At 36.4% G+C, this 19,932-nt stretch overlaps 1 protein-coding gene across 2 annotated transcripts in view; it reads right to left on the minus strand.

The window, feature by feature from the left end:
• Window positions 1-543: 543 nt before the first annotated feature.
• The window catches only part of LOC136028371 (microtubule-actin cross-linking factor 1-like), a 150,957-nt gene continuing 131,568 nt past the window's right edge, over window positions 544-19,932 (minus strand). Inside the window, exons 9-11 of one of the 2 annotated variants that reach the window (XR_010617817.1) lie at window positions 18,099-18,329; window positions 9,732-9,861; window positions 544-1,437 (exon numbers count right to left, since the gene is read on the minus strand). The gene's annotated coding sequence lies outside the window, so the exon portion shown is untranslated. Of the gene's footprint in view, window positions 1,438-9,731; window positions 9,862-13,668; window positions 14,103-18,098; window positions 18,330-19,932 lie in introns of those variants that run through there. The other variant, XR_010617818.1, reaches the window with a different exon arrangement.

Consider the following 19,932-nt stretch of genomic DNA (forward strand, 5'->3'; position numbering starts at 1 on the left):
TTTAAGCTTTAGTGTAAAGAGCGAGGTACTGACGAGGGGGCGAACCCCCTCATATATGTAATAAAAACATAAGAATACAAAAGTTCTTTACGTAAGCTAATTTATAAGTTAAGTATATCTTTTCCTTATAAAAAGATTCGTAAAAAATTATAAAGTTCTAGTTGCCTTTTTTATTAACCGAAAATCGGAGGGCAACTAGGCTTCTTCCCCCGTTCTTTTTTTCTTAAAATCATTCCATCAAAATTATGAGAAAGCAATTTAGCCAAAAAAATTAAATATACAAATTTCGCTTTGGTTATTCCTCTGCGGAGAGCCAAAATCAAAACATGCATTGATTCAAAAACGTTCAGACATTAAATAAATAAAAAATAATTTTTTTAATGAAAGTAAGGAGCGACTTTAAAACTTAAAACGAAGAGAAATTACTCCGTATATGAAAGAGGCTTTTCCTTCTCAATGCCCCGCTCTTTACGCTAAAGTTTTTTACTGTTTTAAAATGTAGAGTTAAGAGAAAGAGTCAAACTTTAGCGTAAAGAGCGGGGCGTTGAGAAGGAAAAGCCTCTTTCATAGCTTTGAATTGAGTAGCTTGAAGCTTTACCTTAATAACCGTTGTTAATTAATAATACAAATTAAAAGCATTTTCTCAAATAAGCCTAAACCTAATGCCACCAAAAAAACAAATATTGAATTAGGGGAACAGGCCCCCAAATATACGACAAGAGACAAGTAGTACTGTCCTATTCTATACTCAAGATCTTAAAATTTGCCACATATTGGACAAAAATATGGATCGTTCTGGGCCCAAACCGTCTTTCGAGATCTTTACTCGAGCGACAAAATTCTCTGGTATTCAGCAGTACATATATTCAAAAAAATCTGCTTTGTCTTTTTGTTTTATTCACGGACTAAAAACGGACTAAAAACTAGCAGCATTGAGTAGCTTATGACGATCCTCTAGTCGACCCATCAGATCTGTCCACTTCGAATTGATTCCATTAACTGGATCATGAATTTTTCTAGCTTCAGAACTGTTTCGATTGGTAGATTCCATAAGTATATAAACTAGGTTATCAAGGTTTGAGATATTTCTCTTCCTGTTCTTTAAATTCATCATAGAGAACTTGAACTTGTTGAAGCTGATTATGGACAGAAGGGGGTCTGAAGCAACCGGGCAAAGGACACCCATTATCTTGTCTTTGGCTGAAAGCCAACTGTTGAGGTGATCGCACAGTTCTTGGAACTAATTTGATTTTTCTAGGAGATCAGCGTGAATCTTCATCTTATCCATCAGATCCTTCCATCGACTACTAATGTCATCTATATTCTCTTTCAAGTCAGGCACACCAGAAGTTTCGGGCTTTCTTCAAACTAGTTCAAAAATTTGATTCTTTAGCGAGTTCAGCTGAGGTTGTTAAGACATGTGTCTTCCTACAGATTCTAAAAAAAACTCCTCATTTGTATTTATTTGTTTTATTTACTATATTATTTTACTACTATTTACATACTTAAGAAAAATAAATAACCAAAATTTGCTTTATATCATGTACATTGTGAAGATGGAGGGACAGACGTGGATCAACATTATTGTATATTAATTTAAAGAAAAAAAAAGACTTCTTAACAATACAATTTCTTGTAATCAAGAGGGTGAAAAGTGAGGCAAGAAGACTAATATTGTTTATATTGTTATTGACAGTTGTTTATTTTTGAATACATTATTATTTTTAGTAAATATAAATTAGTAGAATAATATCTCTTATAGCCCAGAGAGGAGTTAAGCCAAATCCTGGCAACCTTTTTCCTCTGCAATATCCGATTGTAGCATCTCCTAATCTTTAGATATATTTTATGTAGCTTGAAGAAAGAAAGCTTCATTCGAATTTACATGCAAATTTCGAATTCTATAATAGCACAACATAGGAAATATTTATCACTTAACGGTTTCTTCAAAAATCCACCTTTTAGAAATGTACTTATATGAGCCAAGGTACAATCTTTACTAGGTTTCAGCTGCTGTTGTACAAAAAAGAAAGTGGTTTAGTAAGAAAACACTTAAGGCAATTGTTGTGCAGTCATTCAAGTGGAAAAAGAAAGCAAAACCTAAGCAATAATTGTACAGTCATTCAAATGACTGTGTAGTCATTCAAATAACTGTGCAGTCATTCAAATAACTGTGCAGTCATTCAAATCAAAGAAGAAAGAAAAACAAACTTAGAGCAATTACTGTGCAGTCATTCACATGAAAGATGATCGAAAAATTCTAAGTAATCATTTAACAGCCATTAAAATTACTGTGCAGTCATTCGAATCAAAGAAGAAAGAAAAAAGAAAAAAACTTAGGCCAATCACTGTGTAATCATTTACATCAAAGATGAACGAAAAATTCTAAGTAATCATTTTACAGTCATTCAAATGACTGTGCAGTAGTTCAAATCAAAGAAGAAAGACAAAAATAAAGGCAATTACTCTGCAGTTATTCAAATTACTGTGCAATCAGTCGAATCAAAGAAAAAACAAACTTAGGACCAACACTGTGCAATTATTCAAATCAAAGAAGAACGAAAAAAGTTAAAAAAATTACTTTGCAGTCATCAAAACCAAAGAAAAAAGAAAAACCGAAGGCAATTATGCGCAGTCACTCAAATGATTGTGTAACAGGTTCAAATCAGAAGAAGAAAGAAAAAATTAAGGCAATTAGTGTGCGGTCATTCAAATCGAAGAAGAATCTTTCGGGAACAAGAGCTAAGAGCTCTTATGGCACTTGTGACGAGGTCGGAAGAGCCAAGAGCTCATATGGCATAAGCTCTAGCAAAATTCTAAGAATCAATAGATTAATTTAAAAGGAAATTTAGATGCTTAATGCCGGTTGGGATTTAAAATAAGAGCTCTGAGACACGAGGTTCTTCTTAATATCAAAATTCATTAAGATCCGATCACCCACTCGTAAGTTAAAAATAACTCGTTTTTTCAAATTTTTACTCTCCCTTCAGCCCCCCAGATGGTCGAATCGGCGAAAACAACTTAATCAAGTCAATCTGTGCATGTACCTAACATGCCTACCAATTTCCACCGTCCTAGCCCGTCCAGAAGCTCCGAACTCGCCAGAGCACCGGACCCCTCCCTCAAACTCCCTCAAAGAGAGCAGATCAAGTCGGGTTATGTCAATCACGTGTCAACATTTACTTATTCTATCCACCAACTTTCATCCCTATCTCTCCGTTCTAAGCGTTTTCCAATATTTCCAGTTTCCCCCTCCATCTCCTTCAATGTTAGCAGATCGGGTCGAGATTTACGAGATTTAAAATAAGAGCCTTAAGACATGAGTTCCGTATAAATATCGAATTTCATTAAGTTCCGGTCACCCGTTCTTAACTTTAAAATACCTCAATTTTTCTAATTTTTCCGAATTAACATCCCCTCCAATTCCCCCAAAGAGAGCAGATTCAGTCTGGTTATGTCAATCACATATCTAGGACTTGTGCTGATTCTTGCCACTAAGTTTCATCTTGATCTCTCCACTCTAAGCGTTTTCCAAGATTTCCGGTTCCACCTCCCCCCAATGACACTGGATCCAGTCCAATGACTCTTCCCCCCCCCCCAACCCTCCATGTTCCCGGAAACGATTCGAATTAAGAGTCTTCTATATATCAAGTTCCATTAAGATCCAATCACCCATTCGTACAATACCTCGATTTTAACGTTTTCCGAGAATTCCGGCAAACCCCTCCAACCCCCCCCCAATATCACCAGATCTGAACGGGATTTAAAACAAGAGTTCTAAATCACAAGATCCTTGTAAATACCAAATTTCATTAAGATATGATCACCCGTTCGTAAGTTACAAATATCTTATTTTTTCTAATTTTTCCGAATTACCCCCCCCTCCAACTCTACCAAAGAGGGTGCATCAGGTTGGGTTATATCAGTCACGTATCTTGGACTTTTGATTATTCTTCCCACCAAGTTTCATCCTGATCTCTCAGCTATAAGCGTTTTCCAAGATTTTTGGTTCCACCTCCCCCTCCCGCTCCCCCCCCCAATGACGCTGGATCCAGTCGGAAATTAAAACGAAATATCTGAGTTACGAGGTGCTTCTAAACATGAAATTTCATTAGGATCCAATCTCTCATTTGTAAGTTAAAAATACCTCATTTTTTCTAGTTTTTCGGAATTAGTCCCCCCCCCCCCCCCGAAGCTCCCCCAAAGAGAGTGGATCCGTTCCAGTTACGTCAATCACTTATCTAGGATTTGTGCTTATTTTTCCCACCAACTTTCATCCCGATCCCTCTACTCTGAGCGTTTTCCAAGATTTTGGGCCTCCCCCCCGAATCCCTCATTGTCACTGGATCCGGTCGGGATTTAAAATAAGAGCTCTGACACACGACATTCTTCCAAAAATCTAATTTCATCAAGATCCGATCACTCCTTCGTAACTTAAAAATACATCATTTTTCCAATTTCTTAGAATTACCCGTCCCCCCTCTCAACTCCCCTAAGAGAGCTGATCTGTTGCAGTTATGTCAATCTTGTATCTAAAACTTGCGCTTAATTTTCCCACCAAGTTTCATCCCGATAAATCCACTCTAAGCGTTTTCCTAGATTTTAGGTTCCGCCCTCCCAACTCCCCCAAATGTCATCGGATCCAGTCGGGATTTAAAATAAGAGCTCTGAGACACGATATACTTCCAAATATCAAATTTCATTAAGATCTAATCTCCCGTTCTTAAGTTAAAAACACCTCTCTTTTTCTAATTTTTCTGATTTACCGACCCCACTCTCCCCCCCCCCCCCACCCCAGATGATCGAATCGAGAAAACGAAATATTCTTTATTTAATCTGGTCTGGTTCCTGATACGTCTGCAAAATTTCATCGTCCTAGCTTACCTGGAAGTGCCTAAACTAGCAAAACCGGGACAGACCGACAGACAGGCCGACCGACAGAATTTGCGATTGCTATATCTCACTTGGTAAAGTGCCATAAAGATACCTCATTTTTCTAATTTTTTCAAATTAACAGCCCCCCCCCAGATGGTCGAATCGAGGAGACGAAAATTTCTAATTTCATCTGGTCTGGGCCCTGATACGCCTGCCAAACTTCATCGTTATAGCTTATCTGGAAGTCTAGCAGAACCAGGACCGTCAGAACGACAGAAATTACGATCGCTATATGTCACTTGGTAGATACCAAGTGCCTCATTTCATGTCTATTCATGTCCTTTCTCCCCTATCACGCAGTTTATTTTTAGGTTGAGTCCTGGTTGAACTTCGCTGAAGTAAGGATGCTGGGACTGTTTGAAAAAATTTCCATTTTAGATTTATTGGTCGTTTGTTATTGTAAGTTTTTCTTCTTTTACATGTTTATGATTTTCTGAGGACGACCCTGGGATATGGGGTCAAGATATTCATTCAAATTAGATTTCCACTGTTTTACGACAAACAGAGCAAACTTCCTGAAAGTTATTGGGCTAACAGGAAAGCACCAATAATTCTCTAACGTCTAAAAATAAAAGTTAAGATCTTGACTGCTTTGGCTTTCCATGCCTTCACATACCTAAATCATTAAAATTTGATTGACAAACCAACTTCAATTACCACGATAAATGGCTAAAAACAACCTTTCAGGGAGGCAACTGAAATTTAAAGATAAATATATGAACACTGAGGAATAAAAGAGATAATAAGATATTTTTTACCAACCCTATGCTTAATAACTTAATGCAACAAGAATAAAATAGCATTCTTCTTTATCAAACAGTTCGTGGTACGAACTGTGAGAAAAGAACGACTCGACCCAAAAGTAATCGAAGCTGTATAAAAGGAAATTTTTATAAAAATTCATAGAACCAAAGAATTGGCTTCTATGCTGAATCCAAATAACCAAAAATTTGTTAACTTTATTGTTGCCCATAAAAAGGCCGCAACTCTGAGAAAAATGAAAAAAGTTCAAATGATCTTAATAAACATTACACCATTAGATTCAGCATGTCAGAGAACATTCTTAAAAAAGGTTCTAGGTCATATCTACAAAGAAAATTTTGTGTTGTTTGCCAGAAAAAAGATTACAGATCAGATTTGAATTTTCCCCAGGGATGATCGTATAAAGCCAATGGTCCTGGAACGTCAGAATAAGGCTTGTTCGAACAAACATCAGAAGTTCTATGGCCTGTTTTTAGTGACCAAAGAGATTGGCGGGAGACTAGCCTCCGCCCAAGCTCCTTTTCCCCCAAAAATCATCTGATAAAAAATTTGGAAGTTATTTGATTTAGCATTACAGAAATACCCAATAGCTATGTCTCCGGGAATGAGAAGACACCCCAAAGTCCTTAAAAATTTGTTTTTGGCAAGGGGGGAAGGATATTCCACAGAAAAAAATTTGGAAAGCAAAGTTTTCAAGGGAATTTCTCAGACAAATTTTACACTGAGATGAGGATTCTACAGCAGGATATTAGAAAGGTCAAAATTGAGTATAAAAGTTATTTCAGACACTAAATTTTTTCTTTTTTTCGAATTTTCTTATTGCAATTCAGCACCTTTTTTGATTAAGGAGTAGATTATAAAGAATTGGGACAAAACTTCAAAATTCAGCGTAAAGATCGAGGGATGAGTAACATATAGTACTCTTTTTGTCTGATAAGCAATAATTCATGTCCCTTTTAAGTTTTAATGTCACTCCTTACTTTCTGCTGGAAAAAATTATACAATTTGAAAACAATGCAAACTCACCGGTATAGAACAAATCTGGGTAGTTGATAATTATAGCGACCACACCCAAGAAGTTAATTATAACGACAACACTCATGAAGTGAACTTAGAAAACAGAATAAAGTATAATTATAGCAAACACATTTTGCATGCACACCCGCTATACTTTACCCCCAGTCCCCTTCTTATCTGGAAATATATAGCGTAAATTACATATTTCCAAGCTATTCTCCCAATAGGGATCTCTTAATTCAACCTGTGTTCCTGTAAATTGAATCACTGTGACGAAACAAGAACCGGAAAACAAGTGACAGGTGACAGAATGCATTTGACTTATATAATTTGGGCTTTGTTTTTGTACATTAGGGGAGAGGGGGTAAAGTACACCGGGTCTGCATGAAAAAAGGGAATAGCTACAATTATTCTTAATTCCACGAAGCAACAATCATTTTCTAACTTCACACTCTCTCAACATTGACGTGGTTGCTATAACTAATAAGAAACTAAATCCAGTCATTAGACAGACTGCATCAATCGCTAGCAAAAGACTGTTTGCATGATCTAATTTCTGAATGATCTTTTCACTGCTTTGACTTGGTTATTATTCCTGGCATTTCACTTTAGTTTTTTTGGTTTTTCTTTCCTTTTTCGAGCGCTAAGGACGGTTTAGTCATGGTACTAGTCGAAATATGCGCTTTATCACTTTGAAAACCAACAGTTACATTGTGCCTTTTCATTTAGTTTTAATTCATACTAAAATTTCTCGAAAGTTTTTACTTTATACTCTATTAGTCCATCTAATGATTGTAGTTGTAGCAGTAGCCCTAAGAGTTTCGACTTAACGCTCCTGGCGTTCCAGATCTACCTTTTCCACAACCATATTGAAACTATTACCTTTTCATTTAGTTTCAAATATTCTAACACTAAAACAGTAGTAGGAGTAGCACTAATTACATTAGTTGTGGCATTAGCATAGCTGTAGCCTTAAGTTTCATGTCCTGAGTTTAACTAAGAGTTGCATGTCCTAATAGTTTCAACAAAATATTTAACCGGTTAGTTGCCCTCCACCAGTTTTGTATCTTAAAAGGTAGCTAGACCTATACATTTGCAATTCAATGAGCCTCCACTTAGGGTTCACACGACCATCCCTTCCATAAATACCTTATATGCCCCTGGGGTATAGCTTTCAACCCTTTCCCCCCAGACTCTGAGGGGTTGCGTCAACCCTAGAGGCCTTGCAATGTGATCTTTGGACAATTTTTTGAATAAATGGCTATTTCAAAAATTCTATCGGATTCATTTCGAAAAAATAAGGCGAGGAGAGGAGGGATTAGCTGGTCTCCGATCACTTTGACTCTTAAAAAAGAGCTAAAATGTCTGATTTCCAATCCAGCGAGCCCCCTCCGAAGTTGATACGACCCAAAGTTTTACTTTACGAAGTTTTATTTTAACATACTATAAAGTCATGTGCCCCCGGGGAAAAATATTAAAGCTCTGATCTTGAGGGCTGTAGGGGGGGAGGTGTCATCCAAAAAGATATAGTTGATGGACTTTTCAACAAAGCTGAACAAAATAGCTATCTCAAAATTTTGGTTGGATGTTTGGGGCATTGATTGGCGTGGTAGGGAGGGGGGCTGGTTGCGCTCCTATCACTTTCGCCTATCAAAAAAGCCTTTCAATTTTGAATCGACTGAACACGTTTCAAAGTTTCTGTAACTACTCCTAATACCCGAAAAGCCTTGGTCTAAAAAAATAAAATTTAAATACGTAATTTGGGCTATATTTACACATTAGAGGGCAGGGGCGAAGTACAGGGAGGGTGTATGGAAGATGTGTTAACTATGATTATTATGCTTGTTATGAAGCCAGAATTGTTTTCTTAACGTGTTCCCTTCTCTATAGTTAGTTCTCTAGGCCAGTGGTTCTCAAACTGTTGTAAGCGCACCCCTTGGGGGGTGCGCAAAATCCTTTAGGGGGAACGTGGCCGGCTAACAAAAAGATAAACAACCCTTTACCTCTAGGACTGGCAATTTCAATTGGGCCTCATATATTATATATATATCATATATTCATATATTATAGCTATAGGCTAGTTTACTTGGTAGTGGTAACTGAGGTGTAGGTAGGCCTACCTAAAATGTTTTTTGGGTAGAAAGGGGTAGTGTCTAAACAAGTTTGAGAACCACTCTTATCGTTTGAGATACTCTAGGGAATGACCCAAGCAATAATTTACGCTAAATATATGCACATTAGGAAAAAGAGGGGGTAGAACCAGTCCTAAGATTGAAGGTGCCTGGAGAAAAATTAATTACAGCCCCCTCCCCTTCCTTCCCAACTCAAAAATAAGAAAAGTAAAGCCAAATTAAAGTGAAAAATTAGATCAAAATGGTCAATTCTCCCGTCACGACGCATTCTAAGCCACGTTGCTCCGAGCAACTGCCGTAGTTGCCCCATTCCCTTGGAACGGAACAAGTTAGGTTGAAGTACAGTGGAAGCACCTGCAAATGTGATAACTAAAATTTTTCGGCACATTATGAAGCACGAATTTTCCTAATACCCTTCATTCTCAATAGTTCCATTCGTAGGTTAATATATTTTTTAAGATACCCCCAACCGCACCCCTAATATACAATATATACTCTGAATTGGAATAAACCCTGAATTGGTATATATAAGGTAGGGGTAAAGTTTATTTCCGATGTGGCGTAAATGAATGTTAAATCTAGATTCAGGATGCAATTCTGACAATAGAGGTAAGCTTGAACGTTACCACTATCCCCCTTAATGTGCAGGTACATACCCTGAGTTGGTATATATAGGGGTGGGGTTAAAGTTAATTTCTGACACATATGAATGTTAAATTTTGATTCAGGATCCAATTTTTATTATAGAGGTAAGTTCATTTCTAAGCAGCCAGGAGAGTCCGTTAATTTAAACATACCCCCAATATTAGTCTGTTGACTATGACCCAAAACTGCGTTTATTCCATATTTTAATACTCGGAAGCAGAAAATAAAACAGAAACTCACATATAATGAAATAAAACCGTTCCTCATTCAGACTTCTATCCAAAATGTATGAAGTCAAAGAAGATATTCCCAAGCACAGAATTCATATTGGAAAGAGTCCAGACTCTGACGCGCAGACTGATTCAGGCTTCTTCATAAAAAAACCTGTCAAACAAGATCTAACCTGTCTAACCGAAAGTTTTTTACTGTTTTAAAAAGTAGAGTTAAGAGAAAGAGTCAAACTTTAGCATAAAGAGCGGGGCCTTGATGAGGAAGCAGCCCCTTTCACATACGAAGTAATTTCTGTTCGTTTCAAGTTTTAATGTCGCTCCTTACTTTCTGTTAAAAAAACTTTTTTTTTTTTGTTTTTTTTTTTAATCTTAAGAAAGAAGCCCATTTCTGCCAAGCATAGCCTTAGCTAATTGAATGAGTATATAAACTTTGCATTCTTTTCGTATTGCATTGTTAATCCAGATTTTTTTTTTTTCATTTTTGCAGGTTTTCTCAAGACCCCTGAGCATTTTAAAATATATTATTTTTAACTAAAACATTTCAATCTTGAAATCTCTAAAACTAGAGATTAGTTTTTTGCCAGTTATAACCGAAAGACGCCTTGCAAACAAACTTCTTTCAAAGCGGCCAGTTCACATCAAGTGCGATGAAAACGAAAAAAACAAGAGCTAAGAGCTCATATGGCACTTGTGACGAGGCGAGAAGAGCTAAGAGCCAAGAGATCATATGGTATGAGCTCTAACAAAATTCTATGAATCAATAGATTGATTTAAAAAGGAAAATAAGAGGCTTAATGCTGGTCAAGATTTAAAATAAGAGCTCTGAGTCACAAAGTCCTTCTGAATATCAAAATTCATTAAGATCCGATCACCCACTCGTAAGTTATAAATACCTAATTTTTTCTAACTTTTCCTCTCCCTTTTGCCCCCCCAGATGGTCGAATCTGGGAAAACGGCTTTATCAAGTCAAATTGTGCAGCTCCCTGACACGCCTACCAATTTTCATCGCCCTAGCACGTCCAGAAGCACCGAACTCGCCAAATCACTGAACCCCTTCCCCCAACTCCCCCAAAGAGAGCGAATCCAGTACGATTCTGTCAATCACGTATCAAGGACATTTGTTTATTCTATCCACCAAGCTTCATCCCGATTCCTACACTCCAAGTGTTTTTCCAAGATTCCCCCTCCAAATCCCCACAATGTCAAAAGATCTGGTCGGGATTTGGAATAAGAGCTCTGAGACATGAATTCCTTCTAAAAATCAAATTTCATTACGATCCGATCATCTATTCGTAAGATATAAATACTCCAATTTTCATGTTTTCCAAGAATTCCGGTTCCAACTCCCCCGAATGTCACAGGATCTGGTCGGAATTTGAAATTAGAACTTTAAAGCACAAGATCATTCTAAATATCAAATTTCATTACGATCCGATCATCTATTCGTAAGATATAAATACTCCAATTTTCATGTTTTCCAAGAATTCCGGTTCCAACTCCCCCGAATGTCACAGGATCTGGTCGGAATTTGAAATTAGAACTTTAAAGCACAAGATCATTCTAAATATCAAATTTCATTAAGATCTGGTCACCCTTTCGTAAGTTACAAATACCTCAATTTTCAAAATTACCCCCCCCCCCCTAATTCCACCAAAGAGAGCAGATCCGGTCCAGTTATGTCAGCTACGTATCTTAGACAGGATTCTATTCTTCCCATCCAGTTTCATCCTGATCTCACCGCTTTAAGTATTTTCTAAGATTTCCGGTCCCCCCAACTGCCCCCCCCCCAATTACGCTTGATCCGGTTGAGATTTAAAATAAGATATCGGAGTTACGAGGTCCTTCTAAATATGAAGTTTCATAAAGATCCGATCACTCCTTCGTAAGTTAAAAATACGTCATTTTTCTTATTTTTCAGAATTACCCCTCCCCCCCGCAATTGAGCGGATCCGTTCGAATTATGTAAATCACGTATGCAAGACTTCTGCTTATTTTTCCAACCAAGTTTCATCCCAATCCCTCCAATCTAAGCGTTTCCCATCATTTTAGGTTTCCCCACCCAAAACTTCCCCCAATGTCACCAGATCCGGTCAGGATTTAAAATAAGAGCTTTGAGACACGATATCCTTCCATAAATCAAATTTCATGGAGATCCAGTCACCCGTTCGTAAGTTAAAAATACCTCATTTTTTCAATTTTTTCAGAATTAACCCCCCCCCCCCCAACTACCCCAAAGAGAGCGGATCCGTTCTGATTATGTCAATCATGTATCTAGGACTCGTGTTTTTTTTCCACCAAGTTTCATCCCGATCCATCCACTCTAAGTGTTTTCCAAGTTTTAGGTTTCCACCTCCCAACTCCCCGCCCCCATCACCAGATCCGGTCGGGATTTAAAATAAGAGCTCTAAGACACGATATCCTTCTAAACATCAAATTTTATTGAGATCCGATCACCCGTTCGTAAGTTGAAAATACCTCATTTTTCTAATTTTTAAGAATTACTCCCCCCCCCCCCCAACTACCCCAAAGAGAGAAAATCAGTTCCGATTATGTCAATCATGTATCTGGGACTTATTTTTCCCGCTTATTTTTGCCATCAAGTTTCATCCCGATCCCTCACTCTAAGTGTTTTCCAAGATTTTAGGTTCCCCCCCCTCCAACTCCCCCCAATGTCATCACACCCAGTCGGGATTTAAAAAAAGAGCTCTGAGACACAATATCATTCCAAATATCAAATTTCTTTAAGATCCAATCACCCGCTCATAAGTTAAAAATACTTCATTTTTTTATTTTTTCCGAATTAACCAGCCCCCACTCCCCCCCCCCCACCTAGATGGTCATATCGGGAAAAAGACTATTTCTAATTTAATCTGGTCCGGTCCCTGATACGCTTGCCAAATTTCATCGTCCTAGCTTACCTGGAAGTGCCTAAAGTAGCAAAACCGGGGCTTTAGGTTTTCCCCCTCCAACTCCCCCAATGTCATCAGATGCGGTCGGGATTTAAAATAAGAGCTCTGAGCCACAATATCATTCCAAACATCAAATTTCATTAAGATCCAATGACCCGCTGATAAGTTAAAAATACTTCATTTTTTCTATTTTTTGCGAATTAACCGGGCCCCCACTCCCCCCCAGATGGTCAAATCGGGAAAACGACTATTTCTAATTTAATCTGGTCTGGTCTCTGATACGCTTGCCAAATTTCATCGTCCTAGCTTACCTGGAAGTGCCTCAAGTAGCAAAACCGGGACCGACAGACAGACAGACCGACAGACAGATAGACCGACAGACAGACAGACCGACAGAATTGAAGACTGCTATATGTCACTTGGTTAATACCAAGTGCCATAAAAACATATAAGCATTCCTGTAAAATTACTTAGGTGTATAAGCATGAAATTCATATAAACATGTAAATCCCTTACTTTGGAGATAATTCCTTGCTTACGACATTCCTGACGAAATCAGGATGTTAAAAAATAAAATACCAAAAAAATCAGAACTTTAGTGAAGAATGACATTTTTTTTACAAAATGGTAAGTTGGGAAATGTTTCGTTTTATGTCTAAAATTTACAAAATTTGGTTTGTTTTGCCATCTTGTATTCCAAATTTCTAATATGTGTCACTTTTTTTCTTTGTGTCTAGGCACATGGGAATGTCTCGTTTTGACTTAAAAAGTATCCAGTTAGCAACCCTGCGTTTGTCATCCAGGTACTTCTTGGTTTCTAGTGCTGTTGGTGGTCACCTATATTTTAGAGTAGGGCCTGCCTACCGGGTATGAAGAACGAAATTTGTTCTATCCCACAACAGGGCAAATGTTTTTTTGTTTTTTTTTCAATTGACTTAAAAAGTAAAGAATATGTAAACTATAAAATGGATAATATACAATATTTTTCATTGTGAAGTATCTATAACGGTATTTTGCATCTGTTTATAGTATAAAAAAAAACCTAACGCAAGATGGCACCTGTAGTTTTTATTTAGCACTAGTGCAAACTACTAGTCTGATAAGTTTCCCATACTTTTAGGCCCTTTTTCTATAGGCAAGATAATATAAACTACAATATACATTGGACCGAAGAGAATTCCTGAACGCAAGGGTGGCTCGAAGCACCCAGGCTCCGGGGGATGAGATCACCTCATTTAAACAACTTCAAGATCATATTATACGACTCATGAAAATTTATCATACATTAATCGTTTATCATTTGTACTTATCTATGGAGACAAAACAGAAACTAAAGCGGAATACCTCATTCATAAATGTGTACTTAAAAACAGCTAAACTTGTATTCGCCTCTTGTTCAAAGTGGAGTAGTGCTGGACAATCTTGTTTTTTCAGTCAATCAGAGTCAGAGGCATCGGTGAACTCGAGTGAATCTAGTCGTGAATGAACCATGTCAGTTCTTAGCAAATTATTAACAAACCTTAGCTTACTACATATTCTTTTGGCAGTAGCAACTAGAATAGGTGTTGTCGCGGCCACTTTTCAAAGACGATTGGATTGCTTAAGCTGACATTTGCTGGTGATTTACTTAACCTACAAAGTCTCTCAAGCAAATGGGGCTGTGGTAAAATTGGAACAGAACTTCAAGGTCGACTTAAAGAGCAGTATTTGGGAGCAATATTGTTGCTAATTACATATCTGAAACCAAAGCCCTTTATTAAAAGATGGCTTAAGTAAGGAGCAAAATGGCTGAAAGTTGATAAGTCAAGCTCTGAGATTATCTTTCATCATTGTAATCAATCTTTTCAGCAGGATTCTGAAATACAGTCAACAGAAATGATGCATTGAGATCTCAAGTTGACACTGAATTCGGCTGTCAAAACAAAATGATCCAAGTCATCAATTATGATGTCTGATGAAGTCTGTCTCTGAATCGACTTCCATCCATCCGGCAAACAATGCTACACTGTCGACTAAATCGTAGATGTCATTCTTCGATATTCTTTCGAAAAATATCTTTACAGCTTCAAGCATCTTGATTACCTTGTTGATGTTGATCTGCTTTTCTTCAATTATTTGTGTTGCTATCCTGATCTTACATGATATTCTTCATAAACATGAGGCAGGCAGTAAAATCTTAAGTTTAGAATCCTTTTCAGAAGGCAGCTAGCTCGTTCCTTCGTCTTCGCATTGGCGCTCTTTATCTGTTTAAATTCGTCAATGGCTGAAATGATGGCTTGAAACAACTTGACTACTGCTTGTATGGTTTCAGCCCTTGCAGTCCACCGAGAAAAGAATTGCACAATGCTGCATATTAGTGTTTAATCTGTGTGCCTGGCAGGGAATGTGAGGCAAACATCAATAAAGAAGTTCAGATACTTTCTACTGGGCCCCTTTAAATTGACTAGACGTGGCACTTGCATAATCATGAGACTGGAAAGCTAGTTTATCCAGAGAGATTCCTCTCCTTGATAATGTTCCTGATATATTTTCCGTCATACCCTGTTCAGATTTGTCAATAGCCTCGCAAGTCTTTTTCTAGGTCTTTGCTCTGAGTAGTGGCATCATCGAATGGGGTGGAGCTAAGGTGGGAAGTTGTCCCCCTCGAATAATTTTGAAAAAAACTATAATTTATTAAGTAGCTTTAAAACTGTTGCTCATTTTAAGTGTCAAATTTGCTCTTTATTTTGAGCAGAAATTTTTTTTTTAGTTATTCTCTACTCTTTTTTAACGTAAGGTTCATTACACTTCATAATATGTTGCACATTATTATTTTTCCAAATAAACTGCTTGTGAAACCTTACCATCAAGTAAAACTAGGGGTCTAGTTAATAGCAAATTGATAAAATCTTCTGTCCATCATGTTTTGTCGCATTTACTCAGGTCAATTTTTTCCCCTAGTATTTAAGGAGCTTTTACTTCCTCAAATATATCTGTTCAAGATGATCCTCTTGTTTTAAAAACGTCAAAAGCGGAAATGAATACATTCTATACATCTGCAGAAAAGACAGAAATTGGAATCATTGAAAATTAAGAAGGTAAGATATACAGTGAATATAATTTCCAGAATGAAAAGGAAATCAATGGAAAAGAAATAGATCTTAGGACTTTTATAATGATATTTGCTCTATAATTAAATAGGTCAAATTGGTTGTAGTTTGGTCATGGAATTTGGTAGAGGGGGATCTGCTCCAGGAATCATTTAATTGTTTTAATTTGTATTTCTAGTATTAAATTGAAACTAAGCTTGCCTTTTGAATTCACAAACGAGCGCATGAACACTGCACCGTCCCCATGTAAAATTAAATATAAAAAAGTTTTTTTTTAACTGAAAGTAAGAAGCGACAATAAACTTAAAACACAGAAATTATTCTGTATATGAAAGGGGCTGGCCCCTCCTCAATGCATCACTCTTTACGCTAAATTTTGACTTTGTCACAACTCTTCTTTTAAAACAGTAAAATCTTTAGCGAAAAGAGAAAAAATCATCCTGAAAACGTCAGTATACTTCAAAATAACCAATACTATATGTAAACAATGGGCGAAGTTCCCTCAGGAACTGTGGGGGTTAATGCGTCCTCAAAGACATAGTTACTAAATTTTTCGACTTTGCTGAACAAAATGGCTGTCTCAAAACTTTGATCCGGTGGCTTTGGGAAGAGAATGAGCGTGGGAGGGGGCCTAGTTTTAACTTTACTTCTTACTTACTTTTTTGTTTATTTAATTTCTCATTGTCTTTCTAAAGAATGCTGGAAAATCCAGCGCCCCTTCATGAAAATTTTCTTCCCCTATGATAAATTCATCAATAGAAAAAATCCTCTCATGTAACCCCAGACCGTCTCCCCCCCCCCCCCACAACTAGAAAAATACCCCCAGAAAATGTTCAGTATACTTCGTCAATAACCAATATTATACGTAAACAATGGGAAAAAATTTATAACTTGCAGCCCTTCCCCGGCGACTGTGGGGGATTAACTCGTCCTCAAATACGTATTTATTGAGTTTTCAACTATCCTAAACAAAATGGCAATCTCAAAATTTTGATCTGGTGACTTTGGGAAACCCATAAGTGTGGGAAGGGGCCTAGTTACCCTCCAATTCTTTCGGTCACTTAAAAAGGACACTATAACTTTTAATTTCCGCTAGAATGAGCCCTGTTGCGACATTCTAAGATCACTGAGTCGATACGATAGCCCCAGAAAAAAAAAACAACAAAAACAAAACAAAAAAATAAACCCGCATCCGTGATCTTTTTTCTGGCGAAAAATACAAAATTTACATTTTTGCAGATAGGAGCTTGGAACTCCTACAGCAAGGTTCTCTAAACGCTGAATCTGATGCTGTGATTTTAATTAAGATTCAATGACATTTAGGGGCTGTTTCCCCCTTTTTTGAAAATAAGGGAGTCCTCCTTACTACAGTTTGTTACCATGAACCGTTTGATACCATGCTCATTTCTCACTATTTTCACTTTTTTAAATGTTTATTTTTACCAGACAAAAAAGAACTGCCACAAATGTGCTAAGAATTATGACTGAAATTACTCACATTTCACACAACGTCATTGCTACTTATGGGACATGTATCTCTGCATCACCATGCTATACGAAATGTCTTCTGATAATAGAATAAAGTGAATTTTAGCAAAATATGTGTATTTTACTCACAATTTAGAAATTGTGTGGCCAACCCAGTGTTGCTTTCTATTGCTATTAATTTTATCATGCAGAACTAGAAGACCACGCTTTGAGACCACCTTCCATACCCCGATTAAACAAAGGAAAACTTATGTGTAATATTTACCAAGCGTACAACTACCACAAATCAGCATTAATAAATAAATAAAACTAAAAACGAAAAGAAATTACTATAATAACCGAGCAAAACTCAAAACGAGAAGAGGTAATGACATAAACAAGATTTTTGGATTAGTTTAATGAAAATTACTAGACAATAAAAAAAAATCAGGATTCCGTAGAGGGGCAAAGAGCGCTCCCTTGCGTACATCCCTGTGCTATTACTTCATGTAATTCTGTTTCCTTTTTCAGTTTAAGACAGACCGAGAAAAATAGAGTTAATTTCCTTCTGTGATAAAATCTTGGATTTTTCCAATCGCTATTATAGCCACTTTGAAAAAAAAAACCGAATAGTTCTGGGCATGAAATCTAGGCAAACTGTAGAACAAAAACAAGACAGATAGTCCAATTGAGTGAGAGGTAATTTTGGCATTATGCCCCCCCCCCCTTATTAGAATTATAAATGTCTAAGATGTACGTAAGGGGAAATTTAGTTCCTGTTTCTAATGTTCAAAAAAAAATTCAATTTAAGACAGCCGAAGAATAATGCAAATTTTCTTATTCACTATTATGGGCACTTCAGCCTAAAAAACTACTCTCGGGAAACGAAGCATTGGATGATCTAATAAATACATTTATATTTTGAAAAGTTTGTCGGCTTCATCTTTGCTTTGTGGCAGGTGCATATCTTTAGGCATTTGCTTTTCTAGCCTATCTAGGGTGCTGATAGAGACTTCAAGGCTTTTAAATGTTTGTTCGCTTCCTCCTTCATTAAGTCCAACTCTGTTAGGCGATCAGACAACTTCGTGTCGACAGCGGTGGAACGATTGACAGTGACGTTGAGTTGAGATTGAATTGGACTATCTGTAAAACAAGAAAACATATTGAGTTACACCATGAGAGGACAAAAAGCCAAATTTTAAAAGTTATATTTTTTAAGCGTCACAAATTTTAAGCGTTATAGTTTACAATATAATGTTTCCAAGAACCTTAAAATAAAGATTATTATTTTATAAGAGACTATATCTCATACAAATACATATATATATATATATATATATATATATATATATATATATATATATATATATATATATATATATATATATATATATATATATATATATATATATATATATATATATATATAAAATCTCTCGTGGGACCCATCCAAGATCTATACTTGAAAGACGTGAATTTCTTAAGATCTATTTTTAGGTTTTGTGAAGCTATTAAATTTTACACAGTATCATATTTTTGTTGGTGTTGCCACGCTGAAAAATGAAAAGAGATAAGCAAAACCAATTAGCTGATTTGACAACACTTTCCGCCAAACACTAAAAAAATGATAACTCTTAAAGACAGCTTTTAAAGGAAAGCAGCACTTTCTTAAACTGTTTGGAACCATTTTATTTTTAACTGATTTTTCTCAACCTATGTTTCTTCTTCTTTTTTCAAATTCGGCGGTCACTATTATCAAAGAGTTATAACTGCATATGAAAGTATTTTTCATTGAAAATTGAATCCCAGATTTTTCCTCATTTTTCAAGATGCCCATAGTTGTGAAAATTTCCTCTGAACCAATTGAAACAATCAGCTTTCATTTACACTGTCCTTCGTACTTTAAACATTATTAAATAAAAAAACAAGTTTTTTTAACTGAAAGTAAGGAGCGACATTAAAACTTAAAACGAACAGGAATTACTTCGTATATGAAAGGGGCTTCTTTCTCACCAACACCCCACTCTTTACGCTAAATTTTTTTTGCAGTTTTAAAAAGAAGAGAAAGAGTCAAACTTTAGCGTAAAGAGCGGGGCGTTGGTGAGAAAGAAGCCCCTTTCATATACAAAGTAATTTCTGTTCGTTTTAAGTTTTAATGTCGCTCCTTACTTTCAGTTAAACAAACTAGTTTTTTTATTTAATTTCTGAACGTTTTTGAATCAATACAATTTTTGATTTTGGCTCTCCGCAGAGGAATAATTTCTCTCAATTCTTCTTTTAAAAACAGTAAAAAACTTTAGCGTAAAGAGCGGGGCGTTTATGAGGAAGCAGCCTCTTTCATATACGAGGTAATTTCTGTTCATTTTAAGTTTTAATGTCGCTCCTTAATTTCAGTTAAAAAAACTTGTTTTTTTATTTAATTTCTGAACGTTTTTGAATCAATGCATGTTTTGATTTTGGCTCTCCGCAGAGGAAATTTGCATTATTTTTTTGTGGCTAAATGGCTTTCTCATAATTTTGATCGAATGATTTTGAGAAAAAAAGAGCGGGGGAGGAAGCCTAGTTGCCCTCCGATTTTTCGGTTAATTAAAAAGGACACTAGAACTTTTATTTTTTTTCCGAAACTTTTTATTAGTAAAAGATTTATGTAACTTATAAATTAGCTTACGTAAAGAACTTTTGTATTCTCATATTTTTATTATATATATGAAGGGGTTCACCCCCTCGTCAGTACCTCGCTCTTTAC

Source organism: Artemia franciscana, chromosome 6 (assembly GCF_032884065.1).
Source record: "Artemia franciscana chromosome 6, ASM3288406v1, whole genome shotgun sequence".
Lineage (NCBI taxonomy): Eukaryota > Metazoa > Arthropoda > Branchiopoda > Anostraca > Artemiidae > Artemia > Artemia franciscana.